The sequence below is a fragment of the Pteropus medius genome, unplaced genomic scaffold, assembly GCF_902729225.1.
Source record: "Pteropus medius unplaced genomic scaffold, Ma_sr-lr_union100, whole genome shotgun sequence".
In the NCBI taxonomy this organism is placed as follows: domain Eukaryota; kingdom Metazoa; phylum Chordata; class Mammalia; order Chiroptera; family Pteropodidae; genus Pteropus; species Pteropus medius.
The window spans coordinates 6054962-6071668 of record NW_024340700.1 but is presented as its reverse complement, the minus strand read 5'-3'; the positions used below and the strand labels follow the sequence as shown (position 1 = coordinate 6071668).

The 16707-nt window shown below is 60.5% G+C and overlaps 1 long non-coding RNA gene across 2 annotated transcripts; it reads left to right on the top strand.

The window, feature by feature from the left end:
- The first annotated feature begins 11021 nt into the window (after positions 1-11021).
- Positions 11022-14953, top strand: LOC120617828 (uncharacterized). Of its 2 annotated transcripts, none has more exons than XR_005657072.1 (3): positions 11022-11977; positions 13878-14560; positions 14719-14953. It is a non-coding gene; the product is annotated as an uncharacterized LOC120617828 (long non-coding RNA). The 2 variants fall into 2 exon arrangements; XR_005657068.1 differs by lacking the exon at positions 11022-11977 and adding an exon at positions 13203-13275.
- Positions 14954-16707: the final 1754 nt, after the last annotated feature.

The following is a 16707-nucleotide window of genomic DNA, read 5'->3' as shown; positions in this document are numbered from 1 at the left end:
CGCCCAGCCCGAGCCTTCCCCTTCGTGTCGCCTCCACGCGTGCGGTCCGACACATGTGACATGTCTCCTCCATGTGTGCAGTCTGACACGTTTGACATGTCTTCATGTGTGCAGTCTGACACGTGTGACATGTCTCCTCCATGTGCAGTCTGACGGGCACAATGTTCTTCGCGTGTGCGTTCGGCCGTGACATGTCTTCTTCGCGGTGGTCGCCGTGTAGTCTGACACGTGTGACATGTCTTCATGCGTGCAGTCCGACACGTGTGACATGTCTTCATGCGTGCAGTCTGACACGTGTGACATGTCTTCATGCGTGCAGTCTGACACGTGCGACATGTCTTCTTCGCGTTTGCAGTCGGACACACGTGACATGTCTTCTTCACGCGTGCAGTCCGACACGTGTGACATGTCTTCTTCATGTGTGCGGTCTGACACACGGGACGACACAGCCGGCGACGCAAGCCTTCGTCTCTCTCCCTTCTCTGTCATCTCATCTGGCTGTTGTCTTTCCAGAGACCTGCACAATGGTTAGTAATAGGAAGATCTGTCGACGTGTGGGTGGGTGGAGGTGGTGGATGGATAGGTGGATGAATAGACAGATAGATGGATGAATGATGGATACATGGACAGGTGGATGAGTGACAGACGAATGGACAGATGGATGGTGGTGAGTGGGTGGATGGATGGACAGATGGACAGGTGAGTGAGTGGGTGGACAGATGGATAGGTGGATGGGTGGGCAGGTAGATTCTGGATGCTGGATACTGAGTGGGTAGATGGACTTGGTAGTAGCCATAACCCAGTGTTCTGGCTTAAGAGAAGCAGCCAAGCACATGATTAAGAGTGAGCCGTGTGGAGCCGCACTGCCTGGGTCTAAATCCCTGTGCCCAGGACCCTTGCCACAGGGCCGTGGGGGACTCCTCACTGCCCACGCTTCCCAAATGTGAAACATGGATAGAAACGGCTTTTGTGAGGCTTCAGTGAGTTATTACACGAGGTGCTTGAAACAGTGTCTGCTGTGTATCTGTGGTATCACGGTTGTCATTATTAGCTCAGTGGCAGAGTCTCTCAGCTCCTCAGCTTCTTTGCATTGGCTGAGCGGGAGGAAAATCATGCAAGCTGCATTCAGGGTACAAACCATGTGGATTCTGCACAGAGAGTCGAGACACTGGGGATGGAGCCAAGAGTTCTCAGAGTTTCAAAATAATCCCTCACCTTTGACCTTGGCACTTCGAGGCTGACAGGAAGCCTGCAGAGCGCTGTGCTCTCTGGCGGGGGGTGAATGAGCCTCTAAGAAATCCTCCAGCTGCTTTTCCCCCGGGACGACTTTGGCTTTGTCACTGTGTCCCAAGGCTCTCGAGGTCGCAGGGCCCGGACTTGCTGGCACGGCCCCCGCTCCGCCTCTCCCGAGGGCCTGCCGCATGCCAGCGGTGCTTCTGGGCTGTGTTGCCTTCACCCTCCACTCAGCTGCCTTCTTCCTGCTCTGCCCAGCATGGTCGTGACACTTGCCAGGGTCTGGGGACATCTTCCAGACCTGTGTGTGTGGGTGGCGGTGACACCGGGTGATGGCAGCGCAGGTCTTAAACCCCTGCCTTCTCTCTCTCTCCTCTGAATGAATGTCGATGTCTTCTCCTTTGCTGGCCCCTCGCTGCGGGTCTGGGTGGTGGCCTCCCCCAGGAGGGAGTGAAGAAGGGTACGGGACAAGTAAGTCTCCCGAGGAGACTGGGACACCCCGCTGAGACCCCAGGCGAGCACGTGTCTGGGCTGGGAGCTCCATCCTCCACTTTCTGGGTGCACATGTCAGGCGTGGGGCGGGCAGCGGGTGAGGGGGGAACACGGTGGAGTTGTCTGCGCCCCTCAGGATGTCTCTGGAAGTCTCTGGCATGCGTGACCCTGCCAGGATCTGGGGCAGGAGGCCGGCGACCGCACGCGGCAGCTCTTCCTGAGCCGAAGATCTGTGTGCGTCGGGCCAGGCCCCGCTGTGACTTCTGTTCCCAAGGCAAACAGAGCCGGGGTGGGGGGGCCCGGGTGCAGGGCGGGGTGTTCGGCTTGGAAACGCGGAGACGGCGTGCTCGCTGACGTGGAAGACGGTACACAACCACAGCGACGCGGTCGGAGCAGCGCCGCGCCCGGCACGGGTGCTGATAGCGGTGTCTCCACCGTCTCGAGGCCCCGCAGCCCCACGTCCTGCTCCTGTGCCACCCGAGGCTGGAGCGGCACCTGCTCACACCCTGCGGCGTCGCCCCCAGGGCCCCACAGGCCCAGCGCCCGCCGGGCCCCGCGCATCGGTTCTCTGTGGCAGGGCAGGCCGGGGAGCGGGCACGGCGGCCATCGCCTCTGGAGAGGTCTTGGAACTGCATGCGCCACCTGTGCTGAGACCGTCTCCACCTTGAACGGACGGCGCGGCTGGCCCTGCGGGGACCCTGCGGGGGCCCAGCCTCCAGTCTCTCGTGGGAGTCCCTGCGGGTCACAGGGCACGGACGCGCGTGCCACGTCCCAGCCGAGCCTCTGCAGGGCAGGGCTGTGGCAATCCCACCCTCTTCCCTGGGTCATCATAGGCTCCCTGGCCCCGGGGGCTCTGTGAGGAGCTGCAGACGCCGCCGTCTACCCGCCCAGAAACAGACAGCCCAGATCCCTCGCGGCTCCGTGTTCTCTGCACCCCTCGCAGCAAGCGTCTCACGGGGCCGTCCAGATCCAACGTCCAACACCCCGTCGCGATCGCCCCCAGGCCTGGTGCGCGCCCCGGAGTGCGGTGTACAGGCCGCCCCCATGCGGCTCCCCTCACCTCGTGCCCGCTCCCCTCTGTCTCTCCCTGAACGGTGCTGCGCGGGGGACCCGGCCGCGCGCCCTGCCCCCACGGCCCCCCGGCCCCCGCCCGGCCCTCCCGGCCGGTTCTGCCCCGGCCCGCCCAGGCCTGGCGGCCGGGCCCAGCCCGAGCTTCTTCTTTCTCACAGCTTCAAGTGCCATCTTCACGCCATCTCCTGTCCTGTCCCCTGTCCCGAACCTCAGACTCACACGGGCAGCTGTCCCGGGGCGTCCGCTCAGACGCCTAGTGGACATCGCAAAAACGCCACGTGCGGCTGAGCACCCTGCCTCCCGACCCTCCGCCTGCTCGGGCCGCAGGCCGGTGACGTCCGCTGTGCTTTCTCGCCCCACGTCCCCTGGCCAGCACGTGACAGTGCTCTGACCTCTGGGCCCATCCAGAACCGAACCGCTTGCGGGCTCCTCCTGTCCGTTCTGGGATTTCATCTTTGCAAATCCCTTCAGGCGTGTCCGTAATTTTGCAGGCGGAGCGGTGGGGCCCGTGGCGGTCAGCATGTGCGCTCAGTGGTCAGTGGGCATCGAGTCTGCTTTTCTCACTGTCGCGTTTCCTCGTCTGGCTCAGACTGGGTGATGGGAAGAGGGTTTTCGAGGTGCAGCGTCCCAAGCTGGGCCGGAGAGGCCTGCCTGGGGGTGGGCGGTGACCCATAGGTCCGTGACCCGTGACCCGCAGGGACTCCCATGGGTGAGGAGGCCGGGGGACCGGCCGCAGGGCCGCACTCTGCTGTCCCTCCCCCGTCTCGGGCTGCGTGCTTCCGCGGGGACGGTGGCTCCCCGGCCACTCAGCCAAACATCTCATTTCCTGGAGGGGCGTCGCATGGCCATTCCAGGCTTGTTGATGGGCCCAGCGAGCGCCCGGAAGGGGAAGAGGGAGAGAGGCGGCCGGCTGCCCGGGGTCCCTCGGTGTCTGTCCGCTCACTCACCGGGCGGGTCGCTGAGTGATTTCGCTGGAGCCTGGCCATGCGCCCCGCCCTCCGGGCCGTTCCCGCGGGCAGGGACTTGGGCTGGCGCGGGCGGCAGGGCCAGCAGCTGCCCGCGCGTCTCCCTGGCAGTGAAGCCGGTGACCTCAGTGTGTCACAGTGCTCTCTGCTCGGCCTCATCGGGCGGCACCAAACAGTGACCCCCGACGCCAAAGCCACTGCAAGGGTACTGCGGCCGACGGAACGTGGGGTGCACCCCTGGGCCCCACTTCCTTGGGTCAAGTCCCGTTTGCACCTCGTTGATGCCATTAGAAATGTTTATGTCTTTCCAGCTCTCGGCAACCACCCCGGCTGGAGGCAGCCTCTGGCCCCCTGGCCCCTCCGGCCCCTCCAGCCCCTCCGGCCCTCGGCCAGAGTCAAACCTCAGGAGACCTAAGAGCCTGAGCCTCTGGCTGCGACACACGTGGGTCACGAGCACAGAGACTGAGGCTTCAGGTGCCATCGGGGGGAGGGAGGCCCCCTGGGTTCTCTTCTGCCACCAGGGTTGGGGGTTCGACACCCACAGGCCACGGCCTCAGCGGAGGAAACAGCCAGGCTGTGCGGGCGTCTCTTCCTCAGCCACTGCTGCGGCCGCAGGGCGCCTAGCCCGGAGCTTCCTGGGACCGGTCCCCAGGCCGACTTTAGATCAGCAGAGGCCCCTGCTTCACCACGCCAAACGGCCACGGGCGACGGATCGGTGCCCGTGCTCTCGAAACGGGGTCCTCGCACCTCGGAGGGCGGCTACTTCCTGTCAGAGCGGACGTGACCTGGGCTCACGCTGGTCTCACGACGCGGTTTCTGAAGGTGGACGTTGAACGAAAGACCTAACGATCTTTCTTCCAAGGACACACGTTCAGACGGCTGTTCGTTATTTCCAGAGACAGACGTGCAGCCGAAACGGTTTCTCACCCGTCAGGGAAGAAAACAGCCTGAAGGCTGCAGACGACGCTCGGTCGAAGGCTGTGGGCGGCAGGTGCCGGCGCCTTGTCAGTGGGCGTAGGAGATGGACTGTGCCCGGGGAGGGACTGGGTACTGTCTGCCATCGTAGGGACGCGGGGATCCCGGCCAACGACCTCGCTCTGTTAACCAAATCAACACCGCACACCTGCGAAGCTAACGTGCAACGCCACTCCGTGCGGCAGAGTTTGTACGCGAATCCGCCTGCCATGCGAACCCGTCTGGCCGCTCGAAGGAGGGGGCTGCAGGAGAAGACGGAGAAAGGCCTCTGAGCGCCGGGGCGGGGAGATCCTCCGAACACGGCGCTCAGTGACAGCATCCCAGGACGTGCGTGAAGAGCGGGCGGGACATATGTTGGCATTTGCTTCCATTTACGTGAGCAAACGGAGATAAGCACGTGCCTCGTCCAGACGGTCGGTTACGAGGCCGCGGGGGGCCTGGGCTGGCGGACACCTTCGAACGCCGTGTTGGTATTTGAAGAATGTGAATCTCAGCCAGCAAAGTGAAAAGTTAGTGATGCAGCCTGTCGGGACCTGGGGCAGCGTCCACGCGCCTCCTGCGGCCACGGTCAGGGGCGACCAGCGCCTCCCAGCTCCCCCGCAATGCTCTGTCCACACGTTCGTTGAAGCGTCATTTCATGCCGCCTTCCGTGGCAGGTAGCAATTAACCTGCCTGTCCCCCCAGAAGGAGGCGCCCCTCAGGGGAAGAATCGGGGTCCTCGCGGCAGTGCTCTGCACGAGCGGCTGTTGGGACACATTGGCTGGTGACTGAAGAGTTTAGGGGATCCCCCGGAGGCTCGCGCCCGCGCAAAGGGGTCCTGAAACGTCGTTGGTGACTGGGCTCCCTCCAGGATGACTCGGGGTGCGGGGACCTGTCGGGGCGGTGCCCGTCTGCCGGTTGACCGTGGAGTGCCGCGGAGCCCCGGGCCACGTCCGGCCACGTCCCGCTTGACCTTGGTGTGCTGTGGACGGCTGGGCTCCCCCCGACCAGTCGAGTCCACCCCCCGGGGAGCAGTCTACACAGAGTCGAAGAACCGCATCATTTAAAAAGAATGTGATGTTCAGCTGACGAAAATAAGCAATGATGATAATAACAATAATGATGATTGACATTCAATGACCTTGATCAAACGCTGAGCTCCCGCGTCCCCCCCAGGCGCACTGTCCCTCACCCAAAGCCACGCTGCTGCCCAGGCCTCGCCGTTCCTCCGCGGTCCCTGCGGCATCACCGGACGCTGCTCAGAAGCGCAGAGAGCCCCAGGCGCCCGGCCACCATACGGAGCCTGCTGGCCTCACACAGCGGCCCTGTGGCTTCTGGGGTCTGTCCCCAGCCCTGGGCTCTGCGAGGCGCGTTCTCGTCTCCAAACTCGGGCTGGGGAAGCCGGCGGGGCAGCTGGCTGGCGGCACGCTCGCTGGCAGGGCGCTCTCGGTGGCCGTCGTCACCTACGAGCCCGTCCCGGCCGCTCGTTTTTCTTTTGGTTGATTAACGCTCGAGGCGCGTTTAGACCCTGTTTGCACCTTTTCGGCATCGCTACTTAAAGGGAGCTCTGTCGTTTGTCCAGAAGAAATAAAAGCAGGCCGGGCCAGGCCAAGATTAAGGCTGGGCGAGCTGGTCAGCATGGCCTCCAGGCCACCGTGGCGTGAATCAGGGGCTGGGCCTCTGCAGCCGCCGACGCGCCTGAGGCTGGATGCACAGCCTGCCTTAGGGCTGGGGGGTCTGTCACCATGAGGCTTAGCGGGGCGGCTAGCTGGTGGCCGGATGGTTTGGGGAGGAAGGCGAGGTCCGGGCGGTCAGCACAGCTGGGCGGGACGCTGGGAAGGCTGGCCCGCCCGACCGGCTCGGCGGAGGGACCCCGGGAATTCAGCCTCCTCTGTCGGACAACTCCTCGGCCACTAAAGGGACAGCCGCTTCTGCCTGCGTCTGGGACTTCTGCCCTGGGCAGGACTCAGGCCTGCTCCCTCCCCGCGAGTCCACACGCTCTTCCCTGAAGACCCTGCAGACTCTGACACCAGGTGGGCCAGCGCGAAGGTCTCAGAGGCCCCGGGTGGCAGCCGCCTATTTCCTGGACCTGGGCCAGCAGCTCACTCTCCACAAGCAGAGTCTGAACCGTGGGGCGCCAGTCCGACAACCCAGAAGGAAAGACATCGGATCTCAGCCCAAGTTCTTTTACCTCTTCAGTGCGGGCTCGGGGCGGGCTCGCAGTGGGCAGGAAGACACGGACGCGAGCACAGGGAAGAGGGTTATCGGAAATGGAAGGCCGCGCTCAGCCCGGCGAGCTCTGGCTCCGAGAGGGGTGGACGCGGTGGGCGGAGGCAAACAGGGCGAAGAGTGTCTTAAACACCGAGGGAGGCCTTGCTCTTTCCGTGGGAGCTGGGTGCCCCCACTGAGGTTCCTTAGCGAGTGACCTCACTTGTGCCCCTTGGAACGGAGCAGAGGGGCGGACTCAGCCGGTGTGGGCAGCAGCACCGACGCCCCCGTCAACCTTGTTCCTGCTTCCTCCCCTCCTGCCACCCCCGCCTCTCATGCTGCCCGCCTCCCCCACGGTCCCCTCTGTGCCCCCACGGCTGGGCCCTGGACCCACCGGCCCTGTTGGCGTCTCAGCAGGGCTGCAGAGGACAGCGAGGTCATCCGTTCAGTCAGCGACCTCAGCCCCTCAGGGGTCACACTGGAACCAGCAGCTGTTTTTCGTCTCACTCAGAGGATGGTTTAAAGGGTGGCCCAGCTGTGAGCATCTCGGAAGACCACCTACGAGCCCCATCCGCTCCTTTCCAGACCGTGGGCACTTAGTCCTTGTGTGAACGTCGCCGTATGGAGAGGCTGTCCCCTCTTCTTGCCTCGCTGCAGTTAGAGGGACCACGGCACCTGGAAATGTCCACAAAGGAAGGTGGGGAGGGGAGAAGGGTCTGGGACGTCGGGAACGCAGTCTGTCCTCAGCTCCTGCGGTCTGAGAAGCGACGAGAGCTCAGGGAGTGAAGAGGCCTCCTTGGCGGACGCGGCGCCACCGTATCTGCCTGCAGCAGATAAGACGGACTGATTGTCCCTGTGGGAACGCCGAGGGGACGCGCTCTCACCCAGGAGGGCGGCCGTCGGTCCTTCATCTTCAGGACCCGGTGGCCTGCTCTTCCCCTCCGAAAGGGAAGGGTGGTTCACACACCTGCCCTCAAGTTGACCCAGGTGTTTCACTGGATGGGCACCAAGGCTGCACCCCGAACAGGAAACAGTCGGCCAGCCGCCAGGCCACCTTCTCCGGGGGTCTGGAGCCAGGCCACCTGGACGTGCGGATGCTCTGGGGAGCACCGGCTGTGGGGTCCAGCGGAGGGCCTGTCAGATGTTTGAATCCCTGTTGGTTCCGTTAATCTTTTACTCCAGAAATAATCGATGTCATCACCCTGCTTTTCCATGATTGTGGCATTGAGTTTATTCACTACTGTTAATTTCGCCCCCAAACTTTGAAGTTTTGGTAAAACTCTCTGGAACACAGACATTTTTTCCACCAGAGGAAACCCCTGTGGAAGGCTGTGAAGGCCGAGGTCATTTGTGGGGCTAAGGAGAGCGAGGAGGAGGAAGCCATGTGGGGGCCATGGCAGCGGCCTGGCTGTCCCCAACCTGGTTCGAGCCCTGCCCCCACTCACAGGGCATTTCAAAGAGCCTGGAGAAGTAGAGGGACTTAACACCCAATTAGGACACTTCCCTTGTTTACAGATCACTGGACAGGTCCAGAGAAAAGTGACAAACCCGAGGTCACTCAGCTGGCTGGAGACAGAGGAAGGCCTGGACCCCTGCTCAGCTTGCACACTTCCTGGGCAGCGTGGTCCCCAGCGCCCCTAGGCCCCGCCTGGGCCACAGTGGCCACCAGTGCGGTGGTGGTGGCAGGGGTGGCGGCCACTCAGGTGGGCAGCGTCTCGGGTCCACGCTCAGACGCAGAGCCATGGGGACCCAGGAGGCGGATCTGGACATGGACACCTTCTCCTCCTGGCGAGCAGACATCCAGCCTTTACCACAACCGCAGACGACTCTGGGGACCCAGCAATGATCGGAAACCACGGAACGAGGTGACCATGCGCCCCTGCAGCCCCCAGGCTCTGACCGTGATCGCCGTGCTCCCCGGGGTGGCCAGGGGGCACAGGGATGCCAGACCTGGTGGGGGCTCAGACCTGCGTCCTTCCTGGGCAGGAGCCTGAGGTCAGCAGGGGAAGGACAGGGGACAGGGCGGGCGGGGCCTCGCTGACAGCCCTTCGCACTGCGTGGCAGGCGCCTCCACCTAGGGCTCGGGGGACGCGGCAGGGGACCCCGCTCAGGCGGCGTGGCCATGCACACTGGGAAGGACCCTCCGCAGCCCGATTTCCCACGGAGGACCCACAAATCCTAAACTCGGGGCTCGGATCCCGCTGGACCGTGTGCGACGCTGCAGGGCTGTGACCGCCGTGTTCGCTTAGGTAACGCGCTCCCGCACCGCAGGTGACACGGCCCAAGGGCAGCGCGGCCACGGGCCGACCGGCTCTGCTACCTCGCGCCCGGAGGCCTGGGCTCCCGCCGCGCGTCCAGCGGCCTCGTGCGCGGCACAGGCAGGCCACCCCAGCCCTCCGCTGAGAGCGGGACCCCGCGGGCCGGGCCGGGGGCTCAGCGAGTTTCTCCTAAATGTCGTGACATGTGCGGATGATTCACACGGCTATGTCCGACTCTGAAAACTGGGGAACCGCCGGGGACCCGTGAAGAGGGACGAGGGTTCCAAAGAGAAACTTTGAATAAACTTGGAATCCCAAGGTGAGTGTAAAATTAAACCTGGCCATTTATGCAGTCAATTTTTTAAAAAAAATTAAATTGTGAGCTTCTTTTTTATTCAAGAGTTTCGGAAGATGAGACCGATTTTTAAAAATAAACCTCTGCTTACACAGACACGTCTGCTGGCCTCCTGACAGCCGTTTGTGGCGCTGGCTGCAGGGGGCTTAGAATCGAGAGGAAATCCACATCTTTAAAACGTTTTCTGTTACATAAAATGTAAGAAAATATTCCACAACTGTTTTTAACCTTCTAGGAGGGCAAAAAAACCCTTTGCGAATCTGAAAAGCCACAGACCTGCTGCCCAGAAAAACGCACTCGGACACATAGTTTCCGGAGGTTTACAGATGCCTCTGAAAGCTGTCAGGAGCCATGGCCCCCCTGCGCGAACGTGTGGCCACGTCTCCTCCGTCACCGCCCTCCACGCGGCTGTCCCACGCGGCCGCCACCCCTTCCTGACCCACCAGGCAGGTGGCGTTGTCAGGTAACCGCAGGGTGAGGGCGTGCCCTTAACCCCCCGACCCCGAGACTGACTCACCTGTCCAGGTGGGGAGGGGCTGCGTGGGTGATTGATGGTGTCTGGGCACCCACGTCACAGCTGGCGCGGTCGGGGGCCCGAGGTGCATTTACTCCGCACCTGCTTTATCTTAGGTGGCCGACGCTCTGACATAGGGACAAGTGGCGTGGCCTCTGCTCCAGGGCTAAGGAAGTCACCTAAGGATGCAGGCAGGTGGCAGTGGCGCCGCTCAGGGCCTGACTGGCCACGCTTCTGGAGCTTGGGGCGGATGCGTTCTCCCTCTAGGGGGAACCTGGCAGCCCAGGGCTCCGTGTCTGGGGGGCTCTGAGTCAGAGATCCCTGGGGCACCCCTTCTCATCAGGATCCCGGGCTCAGTCCCCAGGCCCGGCTCCCCAGAGCCTGCGGTTTGGGGAAGACGTACACAGAGGGTCACAGGCGCAGGGCGGCCCGGCCCAGTGCCCGGCCTGCCCCGGGGCACCAGCCCGTGTTCTTTCCTTGCCGCCTGTGCCCGGCCAGTTCGGCGGGTCATGGCCTCTGGGGACGCAGGAGAAAGCTGAGCTGAGCAGGTCCCTGCTCAGCTGAGGGGCGGGGCCTGTCCGGAGCAGGCGCAGGCGGCAGGGGGCTCAGCCCAGGCGCGGGCCTCCCCCAGGCCATGCTCACAGCTCTCTCCTTCCCACGGCCCCCCTTCCGCCCTGCGCTCACACACGTGCACACGCGCACGCCTTGGAGTCTAGGAAACGTGCGCACGCACGCACGCTCACACCGCCAGCAAGTCTGAATGTGATCACCCGCCCCTCCGCCACACGCACGCAAAAGGAAGCATTTAACAGGAGGAAGTCGCCTCTGTGCCGAAACGCCGCGTTAATTCAAAGAGAGGATTTTCACATCGCTCTGGTGCAACGTTTAAACCTCCAGTCGGTAAACAGACAAATCGACACTGTTCCAAATACATTATTTACTTGGTTTAAAAATTTACAGCATGCCCATCAATAATGCACCCAAGCTGGAGAATGTTAATTCGCTTTGGGCCACGCCCGCGACCCAGATGGAGCGCCCTCCTCCCTGCTCCGCGCTGGCGAGTGACACGCTCCCAGGGTCCCTCCGGAGAGCCGAGGCCAGGTCAGCACAGGACGGAAGTCTGTGCCCACCGCGCTCGCCGGCCCGGCCATGGCTCGCGGAGGCCCCGGGTGCATCACAGGCCAGTTTCTGACAAACACGAAGCATCTCAGGCTTAGCTCTTGAAGAGCCGAAGTTTGCAGCGCAGTCTCTAAAGGATTCAGATCTTTGTGGGCGAATATAGCATCACGTGCTCGCAGGAATGCGACTTGAGAAAGTTTACCAGCCAAACCAGGCCCTAGGAAGACAGTCTAGGGCAGGAAATATATGTAAACAGATGTTTCTTTCCATACAGAAATTTTAAGGTTCATCTTAAAACTGTTGTTCTCTAAAAAAATTCCCCAGAGCACAGATCTTGCAAAATCCAATCATTAAAATATTCTAAACAACCAGGAGTCACTTAAGATATCAGGTTAAAACAGCTCAGTCACCTTTCCAGCCCCCTAGCCCAGGCCAACTCCGACACCGCAGGCCTGGCCCTGAGCTGGGTGCACTGCGGCGGTGGGCGGGGTCTCCCCTGGACAAGTCCACCCCACGCCCAGGCGGGGGGTGGGGGCAGGTGGAGACGGAAACTGGGCCGCCGCTGCCCGGCCCCGGAGAAGGGGCTCGCACTGCATTCTGCCGTCCTCGCTGCGGCCGGAGGCCCAGGAGGGGCTCTTACGATTAGTGTCTGGCAGCGAGAAGCACGGAGGAATGCAAAGCCCGCACCCGGTGGCCCTCCTGGTTCGCATCGTTCGAGAAATTCCTGGTTTCATTTCCACGGGTTAGCGGCCGACGTGTTAGCACATCTAGACATTTTTATGGTTGAATTCCTTGTGGAAAAGGCAGGGTGTGTGTTCCCTGGGAAAGCATTATTCCTCCTTTGAGCTGGGCCTCAGCTGCTCTGCTTTCCCGGAGCCAGGGGGCTGACAGGGCATGGGGTCGGTGACAGTCTCGTTCAGAACCAGAGGGCCGTGAAGCGGCAGCTCTGCCTGGGACCACGGAAACCACCAAGGCCGGGTCAGGTTTGTACCCCAGAGCAGGAAGGGTTCCTCCTGTCTTTAAAAACGGAAGCTGGATATTTAAGTTTTTCAATGAAATTTCATAACTTAAACATTAGCAAACCAACAGGCCCGTGGGATGGCCCTCCTGGCCTGCGCCCCGAGTCCGACCTTCCTTTAACAGATGCCACCCCGAGACCACGAGCAGTGCGGTCACTTGTCTAGGGCCCCCAGCCGTTGGATGATGAGGCTGGGGCTAGAACTCTGATCTCTCGCGATAACCGCAAATCCTTTTACCAGGGCTTCTGACAACCACGCTGCAGGGGAGGGGACCCCGACGTGGCCTGGAGCGTTGTGCGGGCCCCTCACTATCTTCAAGACTTAACTATAAACAAGTTAAATATACACATTTTGCGTTAAGCACACATCCGTCTGTGGTGTACGGTTCGCGTATGGTATCTCATAAGGTCCTGACACACGCATTTGTGTGGCGGCCACGTTTGAAGGGAGGTGAGGCGTCCCAGGCCCCTCGTCCTCTCTTATCTGAGACGTCGCCAGATGCCCAGGGATTCTTTCCCAACGGGTGAAGACAGAGCTGATGGAAGGCTTCTGCGCCCCATCCGAGAGGAGATGACGCCCAGGGCCCCGTTGGGGAGGGTGGGAACCCCGCCGAAGGCCTGGAATCCGCCTCCCGCATGCCCCTCCCCGGGGGGCACCGGCGGGGGCTCCCGTCGCACGCGCCCCTGCCGCTCTGTGCCCCTGTCTGTGGCTCAGTCACTTCCGGCCCTCAGCCTTTTTCGTGATCTCTGCAATCTCTGGAATGCGAGAGACCTGGCCTCCGGTCCCGGCCACGCCTGCCGCGCGGCTGGGGGTAGATTACGGAGCTTTCGTTTTCTTATCTGTGAGACTCACCCGCTAGGATTCGCTGAGACCATGTGGCCATGCCTGACGCGGGTCCCCATCCCCCACCCGACAGTCAAAACTGGTCCCCCAATGACATTGTGTGCCCTAAATGACAGTCCGGATGCACGACTGCGGGGGGGGGAGGGGCGGGGATTTCACGGTGACCGCGGCCTCCGGAGCCTGTCTGAGGACCCGGCTGTCCCGAAGCGGTGACGTGTCCCTGTCTGCAGGCTCAGGTCTGTGGGTAGGTACTTGTGTGAATCGTGTTTCCTCTGGGAATAAAAATAATCGTTCTTAACTCTCTTTCCTCTGGGAGCTGGGACGCATTCATAGACCTGTGGAGGGTTGGTAAAAGCTGCATAACTTGTCCCCAGAGAAAGGCACGCACACTAAATTCTGCAATCAAATCAGAGCTTCGTGGGCCTCCGGAACCCCGCCCTGGTTCCTGGGGCTTCGGGATGCTCTTCTAAGCAGGAGAAGCTTCGGGAACATGACCCACTTGGAGGCTGCCCAGGGGATGAGGTCGGGCCGACTTCGAAATCACTTATGCTCAGCAAACTCTTTCTCCTGGAGATGTGGTTTGCTCGTGGGCGACTTGGGGTGCCGCCGGCAGCATTCCTGCTGTTACCGATGGCCTCCGAGAGGGTCGTAGACCCTGGTCTGGGGAGCCCCAAGTACGGGACAAGTGTGGCTCTCAGCAATAACGATAACCGCGGTGACTGGCATTAACCGAGGGCCGTGTACTCCATAAGCTTTCCTGCGCGTGTCATTAATGCTGTTTGCGAATAATGACAGTTTTATGTCACTTCTGGGGGTTCTACCATTTTTCTGTTTATTGCCTTCTAGAACCATCTAACAAAATGTCGAATAGAATTGGTGATGATAAATTGAACTTCAAGAAAATTAAAATTTTCTGTTCATCAAAAGATAGCTTTCAAAAAATGAACAGGCGAGCCATAGATTGGGCGGAGATGCTTGCAGCACACAGAGCTGGAAAGGGGCTTGTGTCCGGAATGTGTAAAAGACTCCTACAAAGCAACACGCCAAGGATGAACAGCCCAGCGCAATATGAACAAAAGGCTTGAACAGCGTACGTGAGTGGCCACATGAAAAGGCACTCGCAATCATGAGTCGTCACCGAAATGCAGACCAAGCCGTAAGGACCTGTGCTTCCCACTCACTGGCACGCGTGGGGTGTAAACGGACAGCCACTTGAGAGAACTCTGCAGTTTCTGCCTGAATTAAACATGCATCTTTCCTGCGATTTAGAAATTCCACTGCCAGACACTTACCCGAGAGGAATGTACATGCACGTCCATCAAAAGACGTGGAGAGATGCTCGCAGCAGCTCGGACCGGAAGCCCCGGAAAGCCCCGTCACCGAGACGTGGGAAGCAAGCGGCATCACGCTCACCCAGTGGGACACGGCTCGGTGACGATGTAAGCGGCCCGCCGCACGTGGGCGAACCCCCAAACCCACAGGAGGCGATGCCAGACGCAGGAGGCCATTGGCTGGGCGGTTCCGTTCACGTGAGTCCACAGCAGGAGGAATCAGTAGGTCCAGGGGGGTGGAGGTTAAGGGTGAAGCGAAGTGTGTCCTGTGGCTCGTTCGGTGTGGTGTTACGTGGGTGCAAACCAGTGAGAAAACACACTGAACTGATTTATAAGATCTGCGTTTTATTTCATAGTTTTTGGAGAAGCGGAGAAGGGGCATGGGCGCGCGAGTTCTTGCTCCGCCTCCGTGGGCTCGTCCCCTCTCCCTTGAGTTCGGCTGAGGCCGCCTTTCTTTACGTTGCCCCGAAAGCCAGCACGGCCTTGCGCCATGAAAAGGCCCCGGACCAGCTTCCCGTAACCCGACGGTGACCTTGGCAAGCTTTTGGAACCAGTTTCCGCTGATGCTTATTGGGGTGAGACCCGCTTCGCATATTTCACGGACATAGTGGGGTGGCTTTTGTACACACGTCGGTTCAAACACGCACATTGGGTTGGGCCTTCGGAATCCATGGATTACACCCCGAAGCAGCCTCAGGCCCGTGGGCCAGATGGAGAAGTAAACTAACCCCCTTTCACCTTATGCACCTTTTCCTAGTTTCACAGGGTACGAATTCATTGTAGAGAAAGGTGCACGCTAGTGCACCAGAGCATGTGGGGCCACCTCTGAGCAGCTCCTGCTGCCCGCGAAGGGCTGTCTGGGCCCTCGACTGTGCGTGTATTTTTCCCTAAAAATTTCAATCATATCACACATACTACGTCAGTGACTTTCCATTTCACATATAGTGAAAAAATGTCCCATGTGATTAAATATTATTGTGCAACGCGAATTTTCATTGCTGTCTGGTATTCCCTCATGTAAAGGTATCGTAATTCGTTAAATGAAATCTGTTACTGGGAAAGTGTGTTTCCAGTTTAGATAAAATTTTGCATGTATGGGTGCATATACATTTTTCTGACAAGAAAGTCATAGCATTCATTAGAATCTCAAGAAGATTTGTTCCTGGAAAAAGGCAAAGTCATTATTATTATTATTATTGTTTTTAAGCCTACAGCACCTGGTCTTCCTAGGTGGTCTCCCATCCAAGTACTAACCAGGCCCGACCCTCCTGAGCTTCCGAGATCAGACGGGGCCGTAGACTGAGGTCATTACTGAGCGTGTACCTGTTTGTGCAGGTCTCTATGTCTTTACGGTTAATTTGCAGACGTAAACTCCTATCGACGGGGAGGCACGTGTTTAAGGCTTTCACGCCTAACGGGGGTGGGGGGGTCGTGCCCAGAATGCAGTGCAGCGCTCACGTCTGTGCACGTCGATTTTGTCCGCACTTACGTCAGAAGCGACCGCTACAGCTCGTGAGTCTCTTTCGGGCAGAGAACCCGTATTCCTCCATTTTTGACCCGCTCTGTGCTGGCGGGCACCGAGCAGGGCCCATTCTCCAGGTTGTCCTGGGTGGCGTGGGACGGGTGGGCTCTGCGGTCACTGTGGTCACAGCGGACACATTGGGCAGCAGAGCCCCAAAAGGCCACGGGGCAGGGCCCGCTCGTGGCCGTCCCTGTGGCCCGGCTCCGGCTGTGGCTTGGCCGCCCCTCGGCAATGCTCCCTCTTGGCCAGCGATCCTGTGGGAGGGCAGCGGACTCTGAAAATCCTCTCAACGTTATATTTTTATCTCCTGAAATAAAAATAACCATTGTTTTAATAACATAAGCTGTAGTACGTAAATCCCAACAAAACCGTGCTGGTGAGCACAGAAGAAGAGATGGCGTCCCCTGAAAGTGGGGGTGCCCGTGCTGACCCGCCCCCCACCAGAGGCCTGGGCTGGTCGATGGGAACCCACCCGGGACCGTTCCCAGTCGTCACTCAGGCCGGGAAAGGCCACCTCACCGCTTTGCAGGCATCCGGCCTGGAGGTGACGTCCCAGTCGTCCCTCGACGAGCCTTTCCTGACGCACGCCATGCCCCAGGTCTGGACGGGCAAAGCAGACTCACCCCGGCCCTTACTCCGAGGGGTGTCCAGGGCGGTGGGTTAGACTAGCACACGGGCCTGCACCGATGACAGACGTGGCAAGCTTGGCCGTAGGTCGGGGCATGGAAGGTTCCAGAGCCCAGAGAGGGCCAGCTCGGGCGGTTTCCCAGAGCAGATGAGTGGTGCACGGACGGGTGACAAATGAAGGAAACCGGCCGGGAGA